This window comes from Aptenodytes patagonicus, chromosome 3 (genome assembly GCF_965638725.1).
Source record: "Aptenodytes patagonicus chromosome 3, bAptPat1.pri.cur, whole genome shotgun sequence".
NCBI lineage: Eukaryota > Metazoa > Chordata > Aves > Sphenisciformes > Spheniscidae > Aptenodytes > Aptenodytes patagonicus.
In genome coordinates, this window is record NC_134951.1 from 88,436,596 (window position 1) to 88,461,995 (window position 25,400).

A 25,400-nucleotide genomic window follows, 5' to 3' on the forward strand; every position below is an offset into this window, starting at 1 on the left:
GACATTTGTTAGTAACCTCGGTCCTTTTGATAGCATGATTATTGCTTTAGGAATAAGATAGAAACAATAATTTTTTTAAGGAAAAGACATCACCATAAAATCACCAGGTATTAAATATTTCCATCAAAAGAAAGAAAACACAACAGGTTACATCAATTCCTGCATTTCCATCACATCCATGTGAAGTCAATGCTGGTTAATATTAAGGCAGATCTAAAGCAAAGCAGAGCAGTGTTTTTTAAAAAACAGGAGAGTTCAACCTCCAAAGGCATAGTCTAGACAGTACAGCATTTAAGACGAAATATTAATCAAAATATTAAAATTGGGGAAATGTGGTGATTTAGGCAGTGCCATGGGACATTGGAGATTTACACTCTCTCTCTGGTTCTTCTATGCACTTCCCATAAACTTGCCATTTTTCCCTCAGGCTGTATCTAGTCCATTTGGCTCGCAGCATGTCCGATTCCCAGAGTAAGGTACGTGCCCAGCTGAATCTGGACTTCTATTCAGGCTGAGACCCAGGTGTGCACCATCGCCTGGTATCTGTGGACAATAAACAAAGGCCCTTGGGTAGAGTCTGCTGGGGCCCCTGATGTGTAGGTGTTCCACAACTCGGTGAGATGAATGTGGCACATTAAATGAGGAACACTGGTGCAGAATGCGGCACAGTTATTCAGCTTTTCGTGTTTCCTCCATTGTTTCAGAACGAAATTAATTTTAAAAACAATTGTAGATTCTTGCAAGTGGGACAAGAGGACAATCAGAGTTGATGGTATTATTACTTCTTACCTTCCAAGTGCTTTACAAGTGAAGCAGGCTTTATGCTTCCTCGGTTGCTGAAGAAAACAGCTCTTTAGTGAAAAATGGCAAGCATGTAACAGTATTCAGACATACACAGCCAAAGATGTAGTCAAAGGTAAATGCAGGTACATCATGTTTGCCCATTTCTAGTTTGGTTGTCGTCAGGTTTACCAGCGCAGTACTGCACAAACCAACTAACTTGTGAAATAAAGAATGCCAGATCCTACTCTGCAACTGCAAAGGAGTGCAGAACTGAATTAATCTAAGAGTCCTGGGTTGGCTTATTTCTTGGTTGTCTGCCGCAGAACAGAAGGGTACTATTCCTAATTTTTTTAGTTTGAAATGAAAGGGCAAGAAGGTATAATGCAAACTGATGAAGTGCCACTAATGATAAACAAGTTTTTCAGCACAGTTCTAATATACCCCTTCTTCCTCTTCTATCATACGGATGGCTGCGGGAGAAAAAATACGAAGTAAAAATGAGATAGGGAAGAGAGAAACTGAAATTAAAATATGAGGGTTATAGGAAAAGATTTCAAGAAGTTGAGTAAAAGCAGAAACATGTAAGATAATGATGAGAGAAGAAAACATAAATGGACAGAGAAATCCCACCCCCCCAAAAAAAGAAGGAAAAAAAAAAGCCATGGGCCCCAGCTTACTGATGGCCAGAAGCTCCTGGTCAGGTCTCTCTCTACTCGATCCGAGTTAGTGATAAGCGCTTGCTTGCGTGCTTTCTGTGTTCGTAGTACTGGTTTTAGCTGTTGGCATTTTCTCGTACAATACCTCCTGAGCAACCGACTTTACTTTCCTCCCATGACTAATTTTAGCGCTGACTACTTACGAGGTTCTTTGTCTTTTTGATCTTTGGGGACAGAATGGATTTACACAGTAAAGCGTCCAGCTGTGTTATATGACAGCACTATTATACCTATCGTAGTAATGTTAAAGTAATGTACTTATGAATGCCATGTGGATCATTCTACAAAGGCAGCTCTTGTGCTGCAGGCCAGAAAATGAATGCTACCTAAAGCTTGATGGAAGAAGGCAGCATTAATCTAAATATGTGTGAAACCATTACAATATATGGCTGTGTTGTCTAAGTAGCTACACAATGCTTACTTCCTGGAAAAATTCCAGATGTGTTGATGGGGGGTCGATTTTCTCTTATTCATGGAACTGAGATCCCAGTTCTTGATATGAAAAAACTTTAGAAATCATAAAAGAAATCATAATTCATGATCATGAAAATAATTAAACTCAGATTTTTGGGGGCTTTACATTTCATCTGCTGTCCTTATAAAATATTTTAGATATCCTTAAACATTGTGACTATTTTATGTATTCACAGTAGTCGGCTCCTGCAATTGCTTGTTTTGGTTCAAGCAGGACTGCAGGTACCTAAACTTTCTGTAGCCTTTTATAGCTAGGGAGGCCAGTGACAGCTTTAAAGGAGGACAGGTTGTGAAAAAGGGTGGCATTGGAAATTTGTATGACTACTCTAACATCAGTCCTTGAGAACAAGGACTTCCTGATAATGTTGAATTCACTTTCATTCATATATTTTTAAAAGCAGGAGAGAGCATAAATCCAATATTTTTGTCTAGTTTAGCATAGACTGTTATATTTTATAGGGGTGTGATAACATTGTATTTGAAGAAAGCGTATCTCAAAACCCTGCTTTTCTGATCTGAAGGTAGCAGACGACACAGAATCAGACTTTGCCTTATTTATTCCAATGCTTAATCAGCCTCAATTATATAAATTAAAACCTTATTTATAATGTTACTTCATCAAGTACAGCAAAAACTATTTTTTTATGCTTATCTAAAGCATCTTTTCATATCCTGTTTTTTTATGCCCACAAAGGTGCTTATTCACTATTGAGTCATCTCCCAATTTTCTTTTGATAAACCGAGCACACGGAATTCTTTACATCTTTCCCTGTTAGATGATTTCTTCAGACTTCATTAACTGTGTGTTTTGAAAAGCATATTTTGTCAAGTATGGGCAGCAGAAGCATATGCGTTGCAGAAGCACTGTGGTATATCTTTACCTAGTCTCATATACAGAGAGCATCAAGTGAGCATTCATACGACATATTTATGCTGCTAGGTTTTCTTTAAATCCTTTTTAATGAAGGATCATGCTGAAAACGTGAATATATTTGCTTGAACAATATAACATTTGCATCTTTTCCAAACCCACTGCTTTCCAGGATAAGGTAAGATTGTATTCATTATTCATGAATCTGTGACTTAAAACCATTCAAAATGACCAAGCAGTCAAAATCTAAAACCTTATACGACTGTCCTGCCCTCATTACTCTCCTGCTCTCATCATGTAAGAGTTATTGAGCTTTGTGGCCTTTGCATTGATAACAATATTTAAAATAATTTCCAATAAAAGTACTGCTGGCTACCAAAGCAAACGCCATTTCCTGTGGAATCCCTTACAGAAGCTTTCACTTCTGGGTCTTCTAAAATGTTGCAAGAAAATGTTCTAGGTCAATTTATGAAAGGAAAATCACTAATAATTTATGCTGTCTTTATTCAAGTAATCAGTCTTTCATAGAGATCTGTAAAACCTTTGGATATCAATATTCAGTCCAACAGCTCTCCACCTCACCTGGCCCAACTATCCCAGGACATTTAGGCACCATGATCCTGCCCAGTGGCCCCTCCATGCCCCGTCCCAACAGCCGTGGGAATCCTTGGAAACCCACATTTCCTTTCTTTTCCCTTCCCACTTCCCACTCCTCTCCTTTTTTTTTTTTTTTTTGGGGGGGGAGGGGAGGGGAATGGCTAAAGGGTGGGGTGAAGGACCGCCAGTGACCTTTCTGGGTTGCTTCAGGCTCTACCACTGTGAGGAGATAGTGCTTGCAAGGGAGTGTTTCTCAGACAAAGAAAACTTGCTCTTCCTTACTGCATGGGCTCTGCATGGTTCCTGTACCTTTGGAGGACATTTTGGTAATGACTTCTAGATGTTGCGAGCCCTAGGAACTTCATTAGCATGGAAAGGGTGCTTCACTTAGCATTAGTTGAGTTTCCTCAAAGGGACTGATTGTGCATTTTCAAAAATTATATTATGAATAGGAGCCATACTTCACCTCTTTTGATGACACTTTCTCTTCAAAGGATCTGATCTTTCCACTGACATCTGTTATTGTCCCCTTCTGAATTCCTCTTACAATGTTTAGAGGGCCCAGAGGAAAAGACATTTTAGCTGACATTTAGAAGGCAGGGTTTTTTTCTTATTTAATTTCTTCTTTGGTTTTGCATGCCCCTCATTCTTGTTTCCATTCAAATTAATTCCTGCATATTTAGCTGCACTGATATTTTGGCTGATATTTTGTGGCACCAGATGAATTCCCTGTTGAAGTGTGGCAGCCACAGCAGCCTGTTCAGGAAAGGCAGTACTGTCTGTGGGATAAAGCATATGGCCAAGTGCCAGACCTGTCTGCCTCCTCCAGGCTCTCTCACTGGTAGCGCATGTAAGTTATAACGTTCATGTGTACGTATTAACAGAACCATCTTCTGCCAAATTTCCCTTGTGGTGGAGCATAGCAGGAAGACACAGAGGTGAACATCTGCAGTACCCTGTTCAGGACTGCAGAGGTGTCATCAATATCCTTGCCAGCAGTGTTCCCTCCTCCATACTCTGTCCTTACTCTCCCTCTCCTCAAATACTTACTTACTCTTTGCAGTGTAAAACTCCCTCGGCCGGTTGGAGTGAGAGTAGGCCTTGCCCCTGCTTCCCTTCACAGCAGTTTATGATTGCACTCAGAGCGGTGCTGTGGGAAGCGTGAGATGGAGCATATCCTTGGCAGATGGCCACAAGCACACCAACCCTCTGGCCAGGGGAAAACCAGGTCACACCACCTTAGGCTGGTTTCAGAAGGACCAACCTACTCTTGCATTTCAGAATGAGGGGCTTCACTTCCTTGTGCCAAAGGAAAATTCAAGATGTGAATCTTGACTAAAGGGAAGTTACCCCACTAAACCCCCCAATATTATTGAGATTACTATTTAACTGCATTAGAATGAAAACTGCTTATGGGGAGAAAGTTTGTGAGCATAGCTGGTTTGCATATTTATACTCTTAGTCACTGACTGAAATTAGTGTATAAAACTAAACACTATTGTGCTGCATATAGTGGTTAGAAAACCTAAGTGCTCTCCTAAAGGCCTGTATACTTTTGTCACTGCAAACAGTAAGATATATGGTATCTCACTTATTGTCCCTACTGTTGCTGACTTTTTCACAGTTGTTAGCAAATGTAGCTGTATTATTGCCTGAGGTTTCTTGTTTGCAACACTGAGAAGTCAACATCATTGACAAAGTAATTTGAAAGACCCAAAAGTGGAGCGCTGTTTGTTTTTTCGACAATTTGCTAATTAAAACAAGTCAGCAAAAAGTCTGATAAAGTAGAAAAGTGTGCACGGGGAAAGGAAATGGAGTGATGAATATCAGATTTCCCTCTGAGACTGTTGATCCCAGAATATTAATCTATGAACCCATGCAATTGACCATCCACCAGCCTGATCAGTACGAAGTGGCATCTTTATCATCCTGACAGAAACAGTATGTTGCCCCAGCATGAAAAAGAGATTGTTTTCAGAGAATGTACAGGAAACCTTGTCATAGGTTTGGAGGAAACCTCTGCAATGGCTACTCTAGGTGTACCGCCTAGGTGAAGTGCCTGCTTTGGTCTTGTTTACACAAGACCAAATAGCTGATAGAGTGCTGATGGAAATGAAAATGTTTTTGTGTGGGTCTGGCTGAAGTACATTAATGAAGTGACTGCAAACGCTTGTTGTGGCCACCCCTTCCCTAGCCACCTGGTTCTTCAGCTTGGTTGATTGCCCATCTTAGGTTTCAATTAACCCAGAACTCCAAAACCAATAACAAAAATCAGCATATTGTTTTTAAACTTTTGTTGTGTTTTCTTAAATTTCTGATGCAGACAGTTGTAAAAAAATCACTAGAAGATTTTGAGGTAAAAAACTTCAGCTTTCTCCTTAGAAATATTCAGATGGAAGAAATTTTCCTTATAGCACTTTTCACATTTCTCAGCATTTCAAAATGTGAATATCTACCAGAAAGTATTCTAATATTTTTATTACTAGGAAAATTTTGTCATTAAAAGGCCCAGACAATTTAAAAAGAAGTGGAAGAAGTAATATGTAAAGCGCACCATCAATGCACACTTTCTAGATCCTATGTTTATGAACAGTTGTATTTTGCATCAGCAACATTAACAACTGAACCCATGCGCTAGTAACGCTAATAAGGAGCTGTCTGTTTTTCACCTGCACTTGGAAATAATGTTTCCAAGTTCATTCCTGAGAATATATTGCAGTAATCATTCAGATTTTATAGCAGACAACTGGAAAGAAAAACCAACAGGCTTTCTTTATGTTTTAATATTGCTGTTTATGATTTCTTGAAAGAGTTTGTCTTTTAAAAGTTGCTATGAATATTATTTTCTTCCACAAACCTCAAGATTTTTAAACATTTTTTTAATTCTTTATTGAAAATATATCATGGATTTATTTATCTATCATATTTTGGATCTTTCTGTCTTTGTTCAGTTCCTTTGCTCTACTGTATTGTTCAGTTAGGTGCTAAAATAATGCATCTATTTTATTTGCAGATCTGTAATTAGAAAGAAATCATCATTTCTCACTGAGCACCTTTTGATGTATGTGAAATAAGAGCTACTTTGGACCTGCAGAAATTTTATGAGTGTATAATCTGCTGTAGTGACCCAGGATTCATTTAAGAGAACCCTTAATGAATTGAAAGGTTAAATGTTATATAACTAGTGATATCATTAATCCCAGTGAGAACTGTGCTTATTCTGACTTCCTTTGCAAGTACCATGCAGCAATGCCAATAGCCCCTAAAAGTATTCTATTCAATGTTTTGGGGCTATTTTACTGGACATTTTATACCTATCTCTTCCATGAACTTTGGCTAAAACTTTAAATTTAGTTACTTGTTTGATTTCTGTTGTTTTTCTTTGTGTTAGAAGTGTGGTACCCATCTCCTGACCTCTTGACATGAATACTTCACTGTAATTCTAAAACCAGCATATCATGGTCATATGGTGTTTTCACTACAGATTCAGAAACCATTTTAAAAATGTACTTTACATTTATAAGGTGAACCTGATTCTAAGGGTCATCCAGAGCTTGAAACAGAGCAATTTCACATGTGAAAATAATTCAGTAACACATTGGTTCTTAAAAATAAAAAACTGCATAATTATTAAAGAACTTAGGCCTAACATCATTTAATGATTCTGACAGAGCCGCTTGATTAAAGACGCCCAGAGAAGATTAATGACTGCAGTAAGTATACAACCTTATGGCATCTCATAAAATTGTTCTCTGAAAAGTTTAATGTAGGTTTAGTAAACAGTAATTATTCCTTCCAACCATATGGTTGATACCAGGTAGGTGAGGGCAGAACCCACTTGAAATACTATTCACATGCTTGGGTAAGTTGAATAAAAACATTAATTACTTGTATCGTGGAACATAAGAGGTGATTGCTCCTAGGGGGTATGTCATGCTAATAAAAATACTTACTTTCAATGGCAAATGAGTTGAGAAATGTTAAGAATTTTTATTTCCATAGAGGTTTCTTTGTGAGAATATCAAAGCATTTGAAAGATGGGTAATTATTATTCCAATTTCAAACTAATTAATATGAGAAATCGAGAAAATAAGGGCCAGAATTTAAAAGTTATTTTTGTATGTAAAGATAGACATAAGCATGTGAAAGATGCTGATTTCTCTAAAGCGTGCCTTACGATTTTGGGTGCTTATTCCTCTGGGCATCCATTGATTTCCCTGGGAGCTGATCAAAACCTAACTCAGTGGCAAGCTAAAGACCAGAACGTATTAACAGAACAATAACTCAAGTATTTCAGACTCTTCTGGAATCAGATTACAATGTTGCTCACCAAAGCCAGGAGTCCAAGCCCTGGGAATTAACTAAATTTTTCTGAAGTTCTACATTATTCAGGTTGAAAGTAGCATTTCAGATTGCTTAACTTTTAGTCATTAGCTGAGGTGATAGGAGCCAAGTGGTCTCTGTAGGCTGCATCTGTGGAGCTTCCTTTAGATTATCTGGTCCGTCCTCTGGAGAAGGCTATTTTTCTCTGGTTGTGGTTTTACAGTCACTTCAGTCCATATAGTCTTCCATGAATTGGTTGTACTTTCAGCATAGGTTTTTAACTCAGTGGAAAATAATAGTTCAAAACAGGAAAAAAAAAACCCAGGAAATACAATACCTTATTTTATTATACCTTATTGTATGCGTGCAGTAATGGTATGTTTTGAGTCAATAGCACAATAATATAATAGCAGAGCTCAAGTGATGCTCATTCTCTTCTATGCTTTTTTGTTATGTTACCCTGTCTTAAAATGCTCTTGCATGGTTTGCATTCCCTGTGCTTTACTTACTTATTCAGAATCTTAAAGGGGTGAATTTTTGTCAAATCATACTCATCAACATCTGTCAAATCTATTTATCCTCATCTTCTCTCTTCAGCCAGAAGCTTGTTTTCTCCATCTTGTTACTGTTTTCTTTCTTGTATGAAAGTGTGTCAGGTTTCTCCTGTAACAAAATGGGTCAACAAATAATTTAAAATGATAGCTTGACATAGTGCCCTTTAGATAAATGCTCTTTCAGTGAGTTTATAAATATAAATATACCAGTAGAGTTCTAGTTCTGTGGTCAGAGGTAATATGTCATGGGTTGATACTAACTGAAGACAAATTGGATCCTACTGTTTAATTCAGTAGAGGCTGAGTTAGCGTGCGTGTGTTAGTGTCATTTATTGCCCTTAGATAGAGATGGATCTAGGTAGATTAGCTGGTTATATTCAGGTATTTCAAAGTACTTTTTTCCACATGTAAAATTTGTATGCTGTTATCTCGGCTTTACAGACCAGGCGTGCTCATTTTAGTGGAGTCCTGGGCAAACTTGTCCCTATTGCGGTTATGTTGAAGTTGGAAATTAATTTGTTGTAAAAGTTAATCTTACTGTAGTGGTTTCTCACTGGGAATTAAATAGACAAAGTGAACTATCTTGCAAGGCCTGCTTGCTTCTGTGCCAGCTGAGGTCTCACTGGGATGGTCTTTCTTCTCTCCATTCTGTGTGGCTGGGGTAGGGGCGAGGACACACAGTAGTACCAGACTTCAAGGCAGGGCAGATAGGAAAAGCCACGGTGCTGTTCAACAACCTGCCCAAGGACTTTTCCCCTCTTAGTGGAATAGCCTTTCAGTTGTAACCGGTTTACTTCAGCTCAGTGAGAAGACCGCTATTCATAATACTAATCCCAAACCTATTTGTCACTTCAATTTCACATAATCACCAGTCTGAAAGTTTAAGTGTCTTATAAGTAGCTTTTGTCCTGTTATTCTGCACTACAGGAAATCACAGTGCCCCCTAACTGAGTTACCAACCAAGAAATTAACATCCATGAAAATATTCACTGAAAGTATCGCAACTTTTTCAACAGCAGGAGAAGAAGTTGGGTTAAGGTGAATGTTTAATAACCGCTGTTATTAAAGCCTTGTTCAATAAGTAGTTATTTACTCATTTATACAGACACACAGATCCTACAGTGATGGATATAGAGTGGGAACTTGGACAGGAAAGAAAAGATCTTTAATAACAACATGAGAAACTGAAAAATGTTGCAAGTGAAATCTTTTGAAACATGCAAGAAGAGATGTTCAAATGAGAAGAGGAAGGAGCGTGATGCCTGCTGTGCTCCTTCAGATATGCAGGTTCATTGACTTCAACACATTTGTGCATCTACTTTTTCCAAGTGGTGCTGTGTTATCCAATTCCGTACATCAGTAACGTCAGAGAGATGTAGCGGACAGTTCATTAGCATCATTAGACAAGGCAGCTGCAGCCCAGGATAATAGTAAACGAATGACTCACACTGGCAAAACAGAAGACAGGCAGCATTGCTTCACTGGCTTTGTTACACTTTTCTGTCGCTTTTGGGGGGTGCTAAAATTGATACTTGGTTGGAAATTGCTCTTGTTAGCAAAGACAACTATTTGTCTTTTCCTTCTTCACCTCCTAACAAGTGTTCTGCTTTGCAGTGGTCCAAATTCTGAGGGTGGCAGAAAGCCATGGACCATGTTCCAGGTGCCTGCTACTGACAGCTACGCAGGCCTCATAATAAAACTCCCGTTAGAATGCAAATCAATTTATAAACTAACAACTCCTTTCTGTAAATTCCCCATTGGCTCTATAATTATCTTTGCTACTTAATTACTGATTATTAGTGTGCCAAGTCCTGGCTTAATTTGGGTGAGGAGTATAGCCACTGGCAAGATAAGGATATAATTTGGAGATACAAATGCACATTCCTTTTTAAAAAGCAAAGATTGCTTAAATGGACCAAAAAGAGATATTTATGTTATCTCTTTGTTCAGTTGTATATTTTGCAGTAGCTGCTGAACAGGAATGCATTGGCTTGCAACAATCGGATGAGAGAGGTACAGGCTGTGGAAGGTATGGTTCCATTTGTATGCAGCTTTACATTACTTCTGTGAGATCGAGATTACTTTTTACTCAAACTTCCTGCTTGACATTCATAAAAGTCTTTTAAATGAACCTTCCAAGATTCCTCCTAAATTTAAGTAACCGTAAGTGTCTTCAGCCTGTACCTGAGAAACTATAGTACAGGTTGGCAGTGATTTGTCCAACCTTATGCAATAAATCAGCAGAAGAGGCACAAGTAAAATCCATTTGTCTTTTATTACCAACCCTGCGTTTTATTACCAACCCTGTGGTGTGTTTGTTTCTGGAAAGTACTTGCAGCATCCTTGGTCTCTTGCATGGAAACCTGTTTCTATTTGCCAAAAGCTGACCACTGTATGACCAAGTGTGTAAACCAAACCCATGAGCTGTCTCTGTCCCTGACCCCAATAATATGAGTATCTACACTGAAACACCTGACCGAGCTCTTCTGCTGAATTGGAGATTGGTTCTTGGGAATTTGGTCTGTCTGATGAAGGGGGATGGTCCTCTAGACTGATGTCAAAATGAGTAGTCATGGGGGGAGTCGTCTTTTTCAGCACAGTGAATCCGAAGCACAAACTGCGATGACCAGGGGCTTGATGTTAATTGCAGTCCTAAATATTAAGCAGAAAATATTATGCAGCTTTTGGAAATGTTAGGGTGTGCTTGGAACAGCTCTGGAACGCTTGGTTTTTGTCCCTGGCTTAGAGATACGTGGCCTCCCATACCTTAAACTGGAATCAGCCTGCCTTCCAGTTTTTAGGAAGCCTATGCCTGTTCTGTCACTATCAGCTCATATTATTGCTGCTCTGCGAGCTGACAGAAAAAGAGACTACTTTTGTTTTAGTGCAGGGTAAATGCATACTTTCTATTTGACATTTCTGAATCTGGTCTTGATATATAATCTTTTGAGTTTTAATTCTTTGCTTGTAAGTGTATTTAATGTAAGTCTAAATGAAAAGAGATCATTGACTGATATTTGTGAACACAACCCAGAAGCACCTGGGGAGAGAACTGACAAGGAATGAAGGAGGAAGAGCACACATTTGAAAATGCCATCTACCAAGCTAAGAGCACTAAATGCACGTCTAAACCTCCTGTCTGATAAAGCACACAGCAAAGTTAGGAAGGGACAGAGAGGGCCTACAGAAATGGTCAGGAGGAGCAACAGAATTGGGGCACTTCAGTTGGGAAGAATGGTAAATGGGAAGTGATATTCTAGTATTTCTCAAACCGTGAATCATTCCGAGATAACGAAGAAGGATTATTCTCTTTCTCACCCCCTCCCCTCACCCTCCCAAACACGAACCAGTGATTACCCACTTTAATTATCTGACTGTATTTTTAAAACACACAAAATGACATAATTCAGAATCACATCATGATATCCTTTTGGTTTCCGTAGCATAACACAGGGACCAGAAGGTAAAGAGTCTGGGAAAGGGCAAGGGCTGGGAAAATACAATTTTTTCATTGTTAAACTGTAAAGGGGCTACGGTAGAACAGTGAAATGTGTTCTCAGCTGCATATACTTAAAAGGGATTTGATCTGTTCATTGATTTTGGTCTAAACTTCTCTAAAGCATGGATTTACTCATGGTCAAATTAGCTATTTTGATTTTTCCTTTATGATGACTATTTCACTCAGAGCTTTTGGTGGTCTTTCAATAACATTTAAATGTGAGCAAAAAGAAACTCAATGTGTGCTTACACAAAGACAAAGAGAAAAGCAGGATGAGATCTTGTGGAGTGAAATAAACCTGAAGTTGGCCAGAGTAGTGTTTTGTCTCTGGAAAATGCCAACAAAAGTATTATTTTTATTCCAGAAAAGAACAAACAAATGAATTCCCCTGAAAACTGATCATTTTAAAAAAGAGTAATCTCAGTTTTCTTACTTAGAATTTTAATTTTTAACAGATACAAGAAATTTGAGAAGTTACTTGGAACCAAGGAAATGCTCTTTATTTAAGTCTACTCAAACATACATGGCAGGATAAGAAGGCATTGGGACAGCTGCAAATTATCTTTTCAAAGGCAGAGCGTTGAAAAGTGGCTTTTTGCAAACAAGAATCAGACTTTTTGTGCCTTTCTCACTAGAGGAAGTTGTATAATTACTAAGGTGTGTAGCTCTTTTTGTTCTCGGTAATTAGCACCAAGAAATTGTATTACCATAGCAGGGAGTTTTCCATCTTCTTGAATTACTTTGGAAATGAAAAATAGGCACTATTTTTTTTTCATTTAACAGTTCTCGTTTAAAGATTTAATATGTGTGTGTGTGAAATTCAATTGATATGTATTTTCTCGATGTGGAGAATGACTGTTCAGCATTAGTAGCGTTATTTGCGCTACAGGTAAATCTGATTTGTTTCACAGCAAAAAGTGGTTTTGTAATGTCTCTAAAATTATCATACCTGTCTGTAACAATCATTTACTACCAGTACTTTCCTGCAAATAAAATAGTTGTCCAATAAACTCAAGCTTATCTGAAGAATTTTTTCAGCAGGTAATTGTATTCTTGGTGTGATTCTTATTGTTAGTCTGTTATTTACTGCTTTGTTTCATTTAAAAGAAATTATGTTAGTAGTTGTATAAAGTACTACTGATAAAAGAAAGAAGTATCTTGTTCTGTGCTGGTTGATGTAAATTATTTTTTATTTGAGAAGTAATGGTAATTTTGCAGTATTTTTCTGCATGAATAAAGCATTACCTTCCTTACTTCTAAGTCTCAAACAAACAATAACTTGGTATAGAGATTGCACTCAGGAAAAAATCCCCACTGCAAGCTGGATGTACCCTTTTTCAACCTGACAGAGAGCACCAGCTCCACTCTCCCAGGCTTGCACTGGATGCTGTGGAGACTGGTTTCTGCAAGGTCCATGGCAAGGTTGCAGCCACTCGCTCCAGACATACTCTGTGCCTGGCGAGCTGCTGCGGTGCGTAAAAGCTGGCAGTGGAGCAGAACGGCCGGTGCTGTGGCTGTGCAAGGAGAGAAAGGCATGTGCGGGTGTTAATACCATGGTTTGCGTTCATGTCAGACACCAGAAAGAACATGCAGAAACCAGGCTGGCTGCTTGACTGACCTAAGGGGATACCCTTTGTCTGTGCCCAGCTCCACTGAAGTCATCCTCCAGCTCTGTCCTCTGCTGTTGACACTTCTGTAACGCTTCATTTGTCATGTTTTGTCCACAGGTGACTTTGGTCAGGCGTCTTCCTCGCTGATGACTTGACGATCTCGCTCCAGCGCTACCTCATCTGCCTCTGTTCAGTCCTGCAGTCCAGTCTGTCTCTCGGGTGTCTGTTTGTGAGCAAGTTTTGTGAACTTCAGTGTAACTTGAGCAAGCCAGAATATCCTTAGCCTCACTGAGGACAATACAAGCAGTTTTCCAGATCCCCTTGTTTGTTACCTTTGTATCTTTCCTCTCCTTTATCCATATTAGCTACTATCCATAGTAACCATAAAACCACGTTCTACCTACAGGTAATTTAACCTTTTCATTTTGTTCTTTTTTGATCTTTACAGTGCTTTGTGTAGATTTCACCTCCATTGATCTATCAATGTCCTTCCACCAGAGAATTTATTGCATTTTATTTGCAAGATGCCTTAGCTGTTAATGTAAAATTACTTTTTCATAACTGCCTTAGTTGTGCTGCTTTATGTGAATCAGGTTGACATATATGAATTACATATTATTTTCCCCTTTTCTCGCATCTGTCTACTTGTCTTTTTGCCCTCGCTTTATTTTGTGCATCCATGTTCAAAATGTGCTTAGCACATAAATCTCGGTTCCTGGTGGTGCCTCTGGAATGAGGATGCTGATTAGCCGGCACAGTGCTAAGCATTAGCACCTATTGGATTGTCTTTCATATATATGTAGTTGTAAACAAGGGAAGAGGGCTTATTGATCTATTTGTTAACAAGAGCTCACCTAGTTCAGCAGTACCTCAGATTTGCAAAACTTACCCGAGAGACTTAGAGGTTTTATCTCTTTTTTTTTTTTTGACATGCAGCCTTTTGTACTGTATATGTTTCATTGTGTGAACTCAGTCTGTGAAACTTCAGGTCATTAATCTACCTGTTTTCTTATTCTTGCTAGTGCATGTGATCCTGTTCATTAACTAACCAGCTCCATGCTTCTGGTTTGTGGTGTCACATCCCCAGAACAGTTAAGTCTCTCTGTCTTTTTTTTTTTAAATTATCTTTTCCATTTCTGTCTTGTGAATCTTTAACATTATTCTGTCATGCTCAGAAGTTTTGTTCCTGTCAGCAGCAGTGGAATTAGAGGTCAAAATTTTCTGATATGTATTGGTAAAATCACAGTATCTAGACAGATAGAAGTAAACGAACTAGCCATATCTTGCAGGGACCTGGGTAGAATGGGCTTCAGACATAGTAATGTGTAATAAAGGTGTACTGTAAAACCATGGGATTTGGAAATAATGTAAGATTTTCTGGGGTTTGACTTCTGATAATTCTGCTCATTTTTCCATGCTGTCCTTCACCACTGTAGATCATGTCAACTACTTTCATCCCGTCTAATACTTGCTAGTCAAATTTCATCTAATTCTTGCAAGGTGGTAACTAGCAGGTATTTCAAAAAATAAAGCAAGCTAAGCTCACAGGGGGACTGCTCTTACAGAAGTAATACCAGACCTCTTACAGGCATATTTTCTTTTTTATTGATCCACAGGATTCTGCAAACTTGGTTTTGTTTTCAAGCTGATTTTGAATAAGAAATGGACTTCAATTCTCTTTACAATAAAGTTTAAGAGATTTTTCTAAATTTGATATAAGTTAATCCTAAAATTAGTCTTGAAGAGTTCCATTACATCCACCTGCCCAGTACAGAATCCTGCTTAGGAGACTTTGATGTGCGTGAAAGGTCGCGTTCATTTTCCTCATGTCTGACTAAACCCCAAAGAAATAGGAATATATGTTTCTTTTCTCCAGCTCAGGATATGATGACTAATTGTACAGAGTGCTTTGTTACCGATCAAATATCTTAAGGTACACAGGTACCAGAATGAGACAGAAATCTCAGCATTTCTGAAATCATGCTTTAGCCAATTATAAAAATCTGCAGCATTTCAAGGAATTTGACAGTAAGTAGAATGCAGCATCTCTTCTTAATAGTGAGCCAAATCCTCATTAGATTTTTATTCTTTAGTATTACTAACTAGTAGTTAGATAATGAGTTGCAGTGATTTTAACAAAGTCTGAAAGCATAAAGGTGCACAGTGGGCTCTGGGATTTATTCTAACTTTACTATAAGTGAAAAGATTTCTGTTGCTGCTAATTTCACAAAATAGTAGCCCTGCCATTTAAAGGAAACACTTTGGCTAAAGGAGAAATACTAAAATATCCTAACACTTTCCTTTTGAAAATATGTTCTGTAATGGGCTGTAATATTTAAGATGACAGTAAGAAATTATCAAAGACAGAAGGATATATGATTCTTACAGTAAGAAGCAATGAAACACAGAAGGATACATTGAAATCACTGCTTTATTTCCTTTCTCTGCCTACACAGAAATGCTTCTTGTCTCTCAGCAGTGAAGGCCCTCTGGCTGGGTGATGCTTGCTGTCCTCCGCCAACGTCAGAGGTTTCTTATTAAAGCTCATATCTCTTACTGGTCCTTAGCTTGCTCTCCATTCAAGCATACTTCAGCACCTTTCCTCCAAAGGTCCCCCAAAGGGCCATGTGCAGGCAGTTCCACAAAAATCAGTCTGATAGTAGAAACTGAGATTGGGAAAAAATATACTGACACTACAGGAATCACTAGTTGTAAATGAAGAAAAGCAGCATTGTTTGGAGTTAGAGACAGCATTTGAATTATAGCTCGAGCTAACAGAGCTGTGAAGACAAGCCATCTTGTTGACTAATGATCTGCAAAGGATGTTTTTCGGTATGCCCGGGCTATTCTGAGACAATCAATGCAATGTTGCTCTTGTCCAGATGTACCTATTCATCTGCAAAACTTTTAGCACAGATTGTTCTCCTATTTGTAAACAAATTATTCAACAATCCCAGTGTATCACCAGAATGACAGACAAACAGATGTGATGTGCTATCAGAAGTGGCTAATTTGAGATTCAATAACTCTTCTGTGCACACTGCCAATTACCCTTAAAGAGTAGAGGAATGCCTGATGGAAAAACATTTCATTTTAAAACCAGCTGGTCTGTTACTGGGCCTTGGGAATCTTGTATATCTTGATGATAAAATCAGAGAAGCAGTTTAATACCTTTTCTTCCCTTTTCTTCCATTCCTGCAAATGTAATTGTAAAGAGCTTAAGTGATTTATGTTGGGCCTTCTGGTCTTACTGCAAATTTGCCTCAAAATTACCTTGTTAAGGGAAAAATTGGAAAATAAATGAATGACAAAACCTGACATTCTTCACCACTTGCTATATATGCTTATAAACTGTCATTTTCTTTTAGAAAAAAACAGAGCTAAAATCTGTATTTATTTCATGTCTATTCTTAGGCGTCTTTTACTGTGTGTAAAAATTAGTGTTACAGCTGAACTAGGTTTCTCCCTAGAAGATAGCAAAAAGCTAGATTTTATGATACACGTATTTGTGTGTATGTTTCTGGAAAAGATTGTGTTTCTACATTTTACTTCTAAACATCCCTCTTTCTCTGATTCTGAGGAGATTTAAAGTAATATGCTTTAGTTCTTGTTTGTTGTCTTTCATTTTGCCTGGATAATAGATGTCCATATATGATCTAATAGCTTAAAATATGTTATTCTCCATTTTAATGTATTTTAACCTCGCTCCAGATGGTTAGATATTACTTTGAGCAGGGAAAAGCTAGGGCTGTCACTTCCAGTTCCTATCAGTATGTGGTGTAACTCCAAATTTCAGTTACTAAGTCCAGTACCTCCTCGGATCTGCACTGTCTGGCAGATGGCTCTGACCGGGAACCAGACATCTCACTACCTCACTGTTCAGCCCGTGTCATTTGCTTTTTTGCACAGGAGTCTCATGTCAAGGAAAATGTCTCAGTCTGATACGTAAATGACAAATCTATGTATGCCCCTTTAAGTTTTCTGGCTCCTGAAGTCTGGAATTTGAAGATCACAATCTTGCATTTAGGATATGAATTCCACAAAATCCTGTCTTAGCAGCTTGTAAAGTCTTTCTGGATTATTTTCTGTCTAAAAGCTAAATGCATTAAGGACACTTAGGCTCTGCTTTGTAACATTTAACTTGAGGTGTTCGGAGTCCAGATTCCTAAAATACATACCCAAGATCTCTGTGTAACAGCTGAGTTAGGCTACTAAACACAGACGCATAAAAGCCATTAAGAGATTTGAACAGAGCAGAGATTGGGACCTAGTTGGAACCCAGCCGCTGAGTGTGGTGAAGGGGTAGATATGGCTCGTTAAAGCTGTTTATTTTGCATAGGAAATATATTTAATGGAACTGGACCCGATGATATTTTTTCCTGCATGGGAGTACTAGTCATAAGGGTGAGTCACTTGCTTAGCTCTGACCTTGCAAATAATTGCTTGTACATAATACGGTAGTCTTATAAAGGGAAATGTCTCACCTCTAGCTTTAGTTGGTTTCCTGAGAAGTACTTTCATGCTCAAACATGTTGTGCTTTAACTGCAGCCAGCAACTGAGCACCACACAGCTGCTTGCTCGCTCACTCCTGCCCTGGTGGGATAGGGGAGAGAATCGGAAGAGTAAAAGTGAAAAAAACCTCATGGGTTGAGATAAGAACAATTTAATAATTGAGATAAAATAAAATAATAGTAGTAGTAGTAATAATAATAATAATAATAGTAATAGTAATAATAATAATAATACAAGAATATACAAAGTGATGCACGATGCAGTTGCTCACCACCCGCTGACCAATGCCCAACCAGTCCCCGAGCAGCGGCCCCCCCGGCCAGCTTTCCCCCAGTTTATATACTGAGCATGACGTCACATGGTATGGAATATCCCTGTGGCCAGTTTGGGTCAGCTGTCCCGGCTGTGCCCCCTCCCAGCTCCTTGTGCACCTCCAGCCTTCTCAGTCAGTAGAGCATGGGAAGCTGACAAGTCCTTGACTGGTGTAAGCACTGCCTAACAACAACTAAAACATCGGTGTGTTATCAACATTATTCTCATCCTAAATCCAGACCACAGCACTGTACCAGCTCCTAGGAAGGAAATTAACTCTACCCCAGCCAAAACCAGGACAGTATCCACCCCTTATTCTATACCATCTATGTCATGCCCAGGTCCCACATTTTCCAATACATTCCCATTAATCACCACTGCCTTTCCTGTATTTTTATACATACACACGGATGATATTCCCTTAGTTTATGGGCCATCCCTATAAAATGTTCGTTGTGTTCATTTAGTCCATGACTTTGGGCTCCATCTCTCGTAACAGTCCTTCAGGGCAGGAGACATGGTGTGTGGTGTTGGATTGTTGCATGCTGAAGCCAGTTCTGATTCCATTATCAGTGCGCTTTGCTCGGTTTTCATCAAAGTTCATTCTTCATTAATCTGAGTGATTCTTACTGTAATACCATTGATATGGCATATAGCCACCATAGAAGTGATGATATACAATGTTATACAGCAATTAACATCATACAATTTAATTCATTGGCTATTCTCACCCAAAATCAAATCCCCTTGAGGTACACATCAGACTTCCCCATCCTCCCGCATCACCCACCAAGTGCACCCAGGTCCTTGAGCACGAGCAATCCCACGGATGGGTTTGCCTTTGCCCGAGGCAGGAATAACCCAGACTGTCTTCCCCAGCATATTTTTTATGTGCACTACAGGGACTTTATCTCCTTTTACAGTATGTAAAGGTTTTGACTGGGCAGGGCCAGCTCGATTGGCAGATCCCCTAGTGTTGACTAACCAGGTGGCTTTTGCTAAATGTGTGTCCCAATGTTTGAATGTCCCAGCACCCATTGCTCTCAGTGTAGTCTTTAACAGTCCATTGTATTTGTTGTACAGTGGGGCCTCTTCAGCATGCATCTCCTCCTTGTCTGGCGATATTCCAAAATCTTTACCTTGTGGCCAGTCCGTGATCTCTTCTAAGATTCCTGGGCAACTGGGGCTTCCTATTTGAGCCTGTTGTGTGATCAGTGCGACCCACTTACTCCACGTAGCATCAGCTGCATGATGTGTACAGGGGACCCTCCCTTTGAATATCTACCCCAGCACCAGCAGTCGGGGTGCCAGGAGGAGCTGTGCTTCAGTGCCGATCACTTCTGAAGGAGCTCGAAATCCTTCATATGCTGCCAATATCTCTTTTTCAGTTGGAGTATAGCGGGCCTCGGATGCTCTGTATCCCCGACTTCAAAACCCTAGGGGTCGACCTCAAGTCTCCCCTGGTGCTTTCTGCCAGAGGCTCCAGGTAGGGCCATTCTCCCCGGCTGCGGTGTAGAGCACGTTTTTTACATCTTGTCCTGCCCGGACTGGCCCCAGGGCTACTGCATGAACTATCTCCCGTTTAATTTGTTCAAAGGCTTGTCGTTGCTCAGGGCCCCATTTGAAATCGTTCTTCTTCCGGGTCACTCGATAGAGAGGGTTTACGATCAGACTGTAATTTGGAATATGCATTCTCCAAAAACCCACAACGCCTAAGAAAGCTTGTGTTTCCTTTTTGGTAGTTGGTGGGGACATGGCTGTTATTTTGTTGATCACATCCATTGGGATCTGACAACATCCATCTTGCCACTTTATTCCCAAAAGCTGGATCTCCTGTGCGGTTCCCTTGACCTTACTTTGTTTTATGGCAAAACTGGCTTTCAGAAGGATTTGGACTGTTTTCTTCCCTTTCTCAAAAACTTCTGCCGTGTTGCCCCATACAATGATGTCATCAAGGTACTGCAGGTGTTCTGGAGCCTCACCCTGTTCCCGTGCAGTCTGGATCAGTCCATGGCAAATGGTGGGGCTGTGTTTCCACCCCTGGGGCAGTCGGTTCCAGGTGTACTGGACGCCCCTCCAAGTGAAAGCAAACTGTGGCCTGCACTCTGCTGCCAAAGGGACTGAGAAAAATGCATTAGCAATATCAGTTGTGGCATGCCACTTGGCTGCCTTTGATTCCAATTCGTACTGAAGTTCTAACATATCTGGCACAGCAGCACTCAGCGGTGGCGTGACTTTATTCAGGCCACAATAGTCCACTGTTAGTCTCCACTCTCCATTAGACTTTTGCACTGGCCACATGGGACTGTTAAAGTGTGAGTGAGTCTTGCTGATCACTCCTTGGCTCTCCAGTCGATGAATCAGCTCATGGATGGGAATCAGGGAGTCTCAGACGGTGCGATATTGCTGCTGGTGCACTTGTAGTGATTAGCACCTGTTGTTCTTCAACCCTCAGCAATCCCACAACAGAAGGGTACTTCGAGAGACTGGGAAAGGTGGACAGCTGTTTAATTTCCTCTGTCTCCAAGGCAGCTAGACCAGAAGCCCACCGGTACCCTTTTGGGTCCTTGAAATACCCTCTCCTGAGGTAGTCTATGCCAAGGATGCACGGACCCTCTGGGCCAGTCACAATGGGGTGCTTCTGCCACTCATTCCCAGTTAGGCTCACTTCAGCCTCCGATACGATTAGCTGTTGGGATCCCCCTGTCACTCCAGAAATACAGATGGGTTCTGCCCCTTTGTAGCTTGATGGCATTAGGGTACACTGTGCACCGGTGTCCACTAGAGCCTTACACTCCTGTGGGTCTGCTGTGCCAGGCCACCGAATCCACACAGTCCAGTAAACCCGGTTGTCCCTTCCCTCCACCTGGCTGGAGGCAGGGCCCCTCTAGCCCTGGTCATAGTATTCGTTTTTCATTTCCTGTAAATACGAGTCAGAAGTCCCTTTATTGAGATCAGAAGTAAGATCAGCCCTTCTACTCTGTCTGGGGAACTGCCCACGGGAAACTGGAGCAGCAATTTTCCTGGAAGAACCCCCTTTTGTGATTGTTTTTCCTTGCAACTCACGTACCCATGCCTCTAGGGCTGAGGTAGATTTTCCATCCCACTTCCTCATGTCGTCTCCGTGGTCACACAGGTAAAACCACAGGGTGGCCCATGGTGTGTATTCACTATATCCTCTCTCTTGAGCAGAGGGACGCTTACTCCTAATGGCTGAGATACTGGTCCGTCCAGGTGGGGAGTAGGACCTATCCTCTTCAAGTTGCTGGACCTTCTGGGACAGTCTCTCCACAGCCGAGATGAGGGAGGAAGACACACTGTCTTCATATTGCTGGAGTCAGCCAGCCAATTCATCCACTGTTGGTCCCTCTTCATCTTTCCAGGTCAGTATTGCCAATGAGTTGGCATATGATGATGGTGCGCTCCGTACAAACTTCTGCCACATGGGTCGATTGACTTCATCTGGATCTTTCGACAACTGTTCATTGTCCAGGTCACTATAAATCACCTCCAGCATGGCTAATTCCCTCAGGTACTGGATAGCTCTCTCCATGGTGGTCCACTTGCCTTGGCGATATATGACATCTTCCTTGAAGCTATACCTTTCCTTCACCCCTGACAGGAGTCGCCTCCAGAGGCTGAGGGCTTGTGCCTCTTTTCCAATCACTTTGTCAATGCCCCCTTCCCTGGAAAGGGATCCCAGCTGCTTGGCTTCCCTACCCTCTAATTCCAGGCTACTGGCCCCGTTATCCTAGCACCAGAGCAGCCAGGTGACAACATGCTCACCTGGATGACAGCTGAAATCTTTTTGCATATCTCACAGCTCACTCAGGGATAGGGATCAGGTGGTTTCCATCTCATTTATGAGTTCTTCCTCTTCCTCCTCCTCTCCTCATGATGGCCCTGCTTTTTCATCATCCCTTACTAAATGAGCTGACTTTCGCTTCTAACGTTTCTTCTTCTGTATAGGGGAGACTGATACCGACACGGGTTGGTTCTCTGGTTCAGCCGCAGTGCCTGTCATTGGGGTTTGAGTATCCGCAGTGCCTCTTGCAGGGGTTGAAGTAGCTTCAGTGCCTGTTGCAGTGATGGAGTAACTGCAGTAGCTGTCATTTTGTCCTCAGATCCAGAGACCTTCTCTTCCCCTTGAGGGTACTGAATACTGTTGAACAGGGCTCAGTAGGCATGGGCCAGGCCCCAGCACGTTGCGGTGATTTGTGTCTCCCTAGAATTGCCAGGGTGACAGCATACTTTTTCCAAATATTCTACTCATTTTTCAGGATTCTGCACTTGTTCAGGGGTGAAGTTCTAAAACACTGTGGGTGCCGATTGGCCTAGGTACTTGCCCATCCTATCCCACACACCCTGCCACTCATAACTATCCAGCCTTGGGGCAGATCTCTGGATGATATTCTTAAATTGCTTATTAACCTTAGACAAAACCTAAACAATATTCCCAAGAAATACCAATAGAAGTATCTTAACTCCCCAAGGATGCTCAAGATACTGAAAACTTATTGTAATGAAGGAGGAAACGTCATAGAAGAAGGTAGTCAAGGTGCCATTCTGTATGTCCTCCATAAAAGACCTGAGGAAGGACTGTAATTGCTAATTGTCTCCACGAGGTGGTACCCAAAGTATAATAATGGCTTTAGTTCAGAGCCCAAATACCGGATGAAGCTCAAGGCCAGTGTTTTAATAACAAACCTCCCAGGCAAAACATCACTAATCCCTGCAGAGCACAGCAAACTGCAAAAACCAACACTAATCTTTAACATGTACAGCAAAAAAAAGAGCATGATGAAGATCAGGTAAACTAATATCGAGAACAGAAGAATAGATATTGTGACCCACAACTGTTAACAGCTATAAATTCCTTAATATGCTCTGGTTAATCTATTATCATCTCAAACCCTTTGTGCCCCGCGCTGGGTGCCAAAAAGGTCTGTTGTGGTTTAACCCCAGCTGGCAACTGAGCATCACACAGCCACTCGCTCACTCCCCCAGCCCTGGTGAGATGGGGGAGAGAATCGGAAGAGTAAAAGTGAAAATAAACTCATGGCTTGAGATAAGAACAGTTTAATAATTGAGATAAAATAAAATAATAGTAGTAATAATAATAATAATAATAATGATGATGATAAAAGAGCATACAAAGCAAGTGATGCACGATGCAGTTGCTCACCACCCGCTGACCAATGCCCAACCAGTCCCCGAGCAGCGGCCCCCCCCCGGCCAACTTTCCCTCAATTTATGTACTGAGCATGACATCACTGGTATGGAATGTCCCTGTGGCCAGTTTGGGTCAGCTGTCCTGGCTGTGCCCCCTCCCAACTCCTTGTGCACCCCCAGCCTTCTCAGTCAGTAGAGCATGGGAAGCTGACAAGTCCTTGACTGGTGTAAGCACTGCTTAGCAACAACTAAACCATCGGTGTGTTATCAACATTGTTCTCATCCTAAATCCAAACCACAGCACTGGACCAGCTCCTAGGAAGGAAATTAACTCTACCCCAGCTGAAACCAGGACAAACACTTTGTAGACCAGAACCCCTTTTCCTCAAATACTAGACTATGCCTCAGGGGAGATAGAGACCAGGAAAATGCTTTGTCTCAATTTTTTTCTGTGAGGAAGGAGGTAGGCATTAAGTTGTTTAGTATTGTCATATAATTGTGTTTACTGGCAGGCACATAAGTAACTCCAGGATTTAGCAGCCAAAGAGTGGCTGTTTTGGGCATATAAACATCAGGCTTAGGCTTTGTGCTCATCACTTTAGATACTTAAATCTCTTTGTTGATCTAGCTCTCAAAGAACTATCTTGTTCTACCAAGTGAACGAGTCTTCATATAGGCCTGGTTTTGTTTCATTTAACATAAAAAGGTGTAAATGAGCAACTGAAGTTGATGAAGTTACAAATCTAGATCCCTAGTTGAAATAAGCTGATATAACTTCGTTGAAAACAATGTTTTTTCATCACATTATGTTGGATGAGATTTTATTTTAGCATTGCAAACCAGTATGAGTCACAATCATTCCTACAGTGCTTGAGAAAATAAAGGAAGCAGTGCAATAATGAAGATAACAAATGCAACCTTAAGATGCAAAGTAGGCATAAAATAGTAATAAGTACTTGATTCTCTTTTCAGCTAGAGTTTATCTTGTCTTATTTCTGATATGTGCTTTTAGTCAATGGCCAGAAATATATAAAGCCTCTGTCTGATTCTTTTTACTTTTTTTGTACTTGTCGTGGTTTAACCCCAGCCAGCAACTAAGCACCACACTGCCACGCAAAGCAAAAGTTGCACATGCAAGCAAAGCAAAACAGGGAATTCCTTCACTACTTCCCATCGGCAGGCAGGTGTTCAGCCACCTCCAGGAAAGCAGGGCTCCATCACGCGTAACGGTTACGTGGGAAGACAAACGCCATCACTCCAAATGTGTCCCACTTCCTTCTTCTTCCCCCAGCTTTATATGCTGAGCATGACATCATATGGTATGGAATATCCCTTTGGTCAGCTGGGGTCAGCTCTCCCGGCTGTGTCTGCTCCCGACTTCTTGTGCACCCCCAGCCTACTCACTGGTGGGGTGGGGTGAGAAGCAGAAATGGCCTTGACTGTGTGTAAGCACTGCTCAGCAGTAACGAAAACATCCCTGTGTTACCAACACTGTTTTCAGCACAAATCCAAACCATAGTCCCATACTAGCTACTATGAAGAAAATTAACTCTAGCCCAGCCAAAACCAGCACAGTACTTAACAAGGAGTTAAAAACAAATTAAGGCTGATTCTGTCTTCAATGAGACCAAGATAACTCAAGTGTAATATAGAGGAAGAAGCAGAGATATACTGTTATAAATTCCTTGCCTAGGAATGAACCCAGACGTCGATTTGTGGGTGCACCCAGCTTTGATTCCTGCTGTTTATTCTCTCTCTCTCTCTCAAAAAAAAAAAAAAAAAATAAAAAAAAATTCCATGCAGCTTGCTGGCTGCTACATTTAGTTTTAACAGTCTTACAGACAAGGAATGAATAACGAGGGAGGGATGTAGATCTTTTCCAAAGACTTGCTCTCGAGTTTTGTCTTTAGGGGACTTCTGGACATTTCCTGAGAGATTGTTGGAAGTATAGTTAGTCATGATCCATGCTCTTGACA